A 5,733-nucleotide genomic window follows, 5' to 3' on the forward strand; every position below is an offset into this window, starting at 1 on the left:
TTTTTCATAATTATATTCATATACATATAAAAATAAACAAAATGAAGGAAGCTGTGTAGGTCAAATTCTTATCATTTGCTGATAAATGTTGCTGGACCAAGTTTCGTGATCTAATATGAATTTTCTGAAAAATACAAGGTAGATAGACATTGGCCTGTTGAATGTTTTACTCGGTAACTCACTCACTGATCCTCTTCGTGCCTGTCAGCACATAAGGCCTCAACCAGTACGGGTCACATTTGCCTGTCTTTTGCCTTCTTCACGATCTCCTTCCATGTTTTCCCAAAAGTGTTTCATCTCTGGTAAGTTTTGCTCTAGCTGCTTGAACTTTTGCGATAAAAACAAAAATTCGAACATACAGTAGCAAATTTACCTGACGATATCTGGATATGGGTATTTAGTCGGATCTTAACACGTACTTGTGATTTGTTTAAAACCGGTTTTAACGAAAAAATGTCAAAATGTTCAGAACTTAATTAAATCTGTTTTTGGGTAAGATGGTGCAAGCATACGATTTTTATTGCGTCTTACACTTTGAGAAGCGAATAATCTTTAGCTACTTTATATATATATATATTGTGTAAAAACGTTGATTATGAGCTATGAAAGTCAAGTGGCTCAAGCATTTTACTGAGGAAGTTTTAAAAAAAAAATGCAAAGAAATATTTTAACAGTGGGTTAGATTTCATTAGTCTTTACTATCTATAGATTAACAACTTTTGGTTATATTTATAATTTAGAATCATCATTGAAGGTGGGGCGCGATTGCACAGTTAATTAATTATATTGATGTGTCATTTGTATGCAAGAGTGACATTTCGTCGTATTATGTGCCAATTCGAAAAAGTTATACGAGTATTCTCTCCCTTTAACAGGTTCATTATTTTATAATTAAGTTTAGGTTTCTTATATAAATTTGAATAGTTACAAAATGTATCAATTCAATATAATTCAGTTATTGTTATTGGTGTATCAAAAACATTGATGTACGAATATAATTTCATAAATTTGAAACGTTTAAAATGATTACATACCAATATAAAGAACCGTTCATCATTTTTAAAAAAGACTATGATTTAAATTAGTATTTATTATCTTCCCTTCATGATAGATTGATTAGGAAATGAACCAGACTTAGGTGGCAGAAACCAGTTATTTTACAATAAATCTTTAGAATTTCATGGATTTATGATTTTATTTTCTTGAAAATTCATTCAAGCTTAAATACAAATAAAATGTATGGTTTCAAGGAACTAAGATGTGTGCGTGCTTATGTTAATATATAGAAAACCTATAAATTTGGGTGTCTGTCCAGCATGGAAATTTAAAAATTTATAAATGCATTGCAAATAAGGCAAAAAATGTGATGCTCTGATACCAATCTAATCCTCACCTGCAAAATCCTGCTAAAAGCCGAAAAGAATTTTAGCCAAAATTCAAGAGAGAAAGGATATTCAGTGAATTAGACCCTTGTCCGAACCTATCCTTACCATCAAAATCTCAAGATATTTTTGTTTACATAAAACTGAATTTTTCCCCCACTGTGATTGGATGCCGTCAAGTGAGGAGACCACAATTTTGACATCTGATTGGACCTATATGTGAAGGAAATCCCCAACCTGTGTATGCAACTACTTACTTGTGTAGTACAATAGCCTAGAATTTACATTCATTTATGTCACAGTGAACTTGACATATACCAAATTAACGTAATGGCTTATACCAGACAGTGACTTTAGTACCACTTTTATTACTGTAAATATACATTTATTTCAACATATACAAATCTTTCAACAAATTCGGAAACAATTACATTCATTCATACTCTAAATATAAAACCACAAACTACAATGAAACAAGGACTGACGGACTAATGAATTCGACAATGCACTTTTAAAATTACGCCATGAATTAATATCGCCAATAAAACAATTTCTAGCTGTAATTCAGTAATTTGAACTTTACCATAAAACTATGTAAAAAGTACGGAAAAGCCGTATTGTAGATTATGATAAAACTATCATAATATTTCCATTTAACTTTTAATGAATGAAACTCTATCGAGAAACTAAATAATATTTTCCAAATAACAAAATTAACCAACCTGTAAATATTGCTTTAGCTTTGAAGCGTCAGCTTTGAAAGGCTGCTATTCATTTAATGAAATCCTAAATCTCTATATAAAAAATAAGGCGTACACATATTTTCCCGCGCTCGTGCAATAATATTTTATTTTATTTAAATCGTTCAGGTGTGAAGTGACGTGTATATGAAATTGTGCAGTGACGTATATTAGAAATGTCGTCAGTCTCAGTCAATCGTCATAATGAGTATGATGAAACAGACAATGGAATGAATGAATGAATGAATGAAATGAACTGATGAATAACCATTTAATATACACATAAATACGACGGTGACATTTATTTTTTCAGTCCACATGATGCAATTATATACCTCAATACTTAACTATAACAAAATTTCTGCGTGGGACACATGTTCTGGTACACCAAAACTGGTACCTGCCACCTTATCTAAAGGTAATCACAGAGAGGGACTAGCAAGCAATTTTTAAATGTAGCTTATTTAACGATAAAACAACTTTCCACTATAAACAAATGTTACTTTATACAAATATAAGGACCTTGTTAGCTAAATCTACAAATTTTATTAGATATTATGAATGTTTATTATAATAGATTAATATGCTACATACAGTGGTCATGTTTGTTGATTAATCTTGAAAATGCAATTGGTAACATTTGTTCAAGTAATTTCAGAGAAGATCTTTTTTTTTGATAACGGACGCCAAGTCAATACATGAAGCTATAACTCACACGGCCCCTCAACACAGGTGAGGTTATAGCGAAACGGGTTGATAACCAGTTGATATTAAACCAGTTTTAGTAATAAAAGTTTGTATATTGGAATCGTTTTAAACTGTTATGGCCAAAAGTTTCAGAGACATTCTCTGTATTAAAGACCAAACAGCATATTCATTTCTACCAGTGATTTTTCCTTAAAATATTGTGTGAAGGTATTTCATGATTTTAGGAACAAAATATGACGAAAAAAATTGGGGGTCACCGACTTAGTTTTGTCGCTATAGCAACCTCAGTTTCGTGTTTTTCCGAATATTAACATAATATGTGCTTGTTATATAAACTCTCCAAAAAATACTTTATATCAAACCTACAAGCATAATTCTTGTTTCACGTTAAACAGTAGATTTGTATCTATCAAATACAGGTTCAAGAGTTTTAGACTGTATTGTTTTGATCTTTAAAAATATGATTTATTTCATTCCCGCCAAAAATAAAACGTAAAAATGAAAAACGTTTCCAGTATTAAAAAATATCTACCAGTGATTTCGTCATAATAATTTCAAGAAGGAAAGTGCCATGTGTACTCTATCAGATCTTACGATGTTGTTGCCTCACAATATTAACCTCCAGAAACACCATCCGTCGGAATAGACAATTGTTTAAAATAACCTTTCACGCCGCTTTTGTTAGGAAAGTCTGTTTTTGTCCTATGCCCCTCATTACAAATTATTGAAAATAAAAAAAAGAGATGAAAGATGGCACTGGCTAACTACAGAGTGTTTGACTATATCAGACTAGATGTGTGTGCATGGTTTTTTTTCGCGTCAATTTCAGAAGTTTGCCGTATCGAACTCATTACTTCCTCACGTGTTTTGAATAAACGAGACAGTAAATATAAAATACAAAAAGTTTTCAATTCAAAAATTTATTTAGAAATAATTTGTCTGTTGAAAACTACGAAGTAAGATTTCTCCAACAGGATAAACTATACACATGGAAAAAAGTATTGCAACGCCTAATTGAAATTGAAATTAAAAAAACACTCTTTATTTTTTTGTGATACAATTTGGTAAAATAGAAGTAATTAAACATTATTTAAGTATCACCTGAGTTTAATCAATAAATATCGACTCGATAAGTTTTTATCTGCACATGCAGCTACTGTACCCGTAAACAGCAAAACAGCTGTTTTTATCCTCATTGTTTTCAACACTTTAAATAACCAAGTTTTTTAAGTTTTGTGATTGACACCTTGTAATGAGTCCTTGACAACTTTTAACTGCAGCAAGATGGCATATTATCAGCATAACAGAAGCAGGGATGTCGTTGTAACAACTGAACGTATTGTTGGTCATCACCATTCCACTATAAGTCGTTTTGAGAATAAAAATCAGGCAATAAACGCTGTTAAAGACCTTCCGAGATAATGAAGACCCCCTATACCATTTGCTAGGGAAAATCAAGCATAATGAAGGTTGGTCAGAAGGAAACCCATTGTATACAAGACAATCCTAAGAGAGTGGTGGCCATCCAGGAAGCTTTTAACAAGAACTGTTCGAGATCGACTCATCGCTACTGGTTATCGTGCGATAAGACCATTTCGGAGACCTTTGCTAACGAACAGACACACAGGTTTCCGTATCCAATGTAGTGCAGAGCGCGCCAAAGTTGGAAATTAGCATCGTGGAGGAAGATCCAATGTTCAAATGGAATTCGGTGCATCTTCCTTGGCCCGATCGTAGCCCGGATTTGAACCATATCGAGCATATTTGGGACACTATTTGGCGGAAAGTGCGCGAAAGGACACCCCAGTTCAAACACATCATGAAATAAACAATGCCCTTCATCAGAAATGGTTGCTGCTACCTTAGCAACAAATTAGTCGATTTATGGAAGCAATCAGAAGACGTTTACAGTGGCGGATCCAGAGGGGGGGTTCCGGGGGTGCGCACCCCCCCTTTATTTTGGCCGATCAATGCATTTGAATCGGGACATATGTTTTGCACCCCCCCCCCTTTGCCCTGGGCTAGCACCCCCCCTTTCGAAAATTCCTGCATCCGCCACTGGTTTAGATGCGGTTATCCGTTTGAATGGAGGCTGTGCACAAAGTACTAGTTCTTTGGCGTATAACGATCAACCATGATGTGAACAGTCATCTGAAGATTAATTTTGAAATGTCTGACATTGCAAAGTTCGACTACAGTAAAAGTTGTAAAATGCATTTTTTTGTACAAATAACACTTCATTTTGTTATTAAAATTGTGGTTATATAAATCATTTTTTTTTTCAAACATTTTTTGTTCGTTTCAATGCCAATGTTATCATAAACTATGTTTCAATAATATTATACACATATTTTATTATATTTCATCCAAAAAAAGAGGCTGATATTCAAGTTTTAAAAAATCAAGGTGTTGCAATACTTTTTTCCATGTGTATATTATAAATCTAAATTGCTAAGTTTGGAAATTAAAACAAAGACAAGGTTGTCGCCGACATTGAAAATCGAAATTTGTTTTCAATCTTTCCGTTCATAGTTGTAACTAAATGAAAGGGAGAGACTTTATGTTGGATATTATTCTTGGCGTAATTGTTTTTGTCATAAGTTAAATTTAAAACAATTTAGTTTTAAACACGAACAAATTTTAATTTTAATTCATATTCGCTGAGTATTAATTTTGTCATACAGCTAATTTCCTTATGTATGTAGGGTGAAACTTTGGTTGGCTTCCTTGCTTTGTTTGTATAAATGTTTATTCAAGCTTTGTAATTAAGATTGACATCTTCATATATAGGTATGTAAACCTGTAGATATGATATTTAAATTCAATTGGACATTATCAAAATATGATTGTACAAAATATACAAACAAAGCAAGCAAACTAACCAAAGTGTTGATCTACATACA

This window comes from Mytilus galloprovincialis, chromosome 4 (genome assembly GCF_965363235.1).
Source record: "Mytilus galloprovincialis chromosome 4, xbMytGall1.hap1.1, whole genome shotgun sequence".
In the NCBI taxonomy this organism is placed as follows: domain Eukaryota; kingdom Metazoa; phylum Mollusca; class Bivalvia; order Mytilida; family Mytilidae; genus Mytilus; species Mytilus galloprovincialis.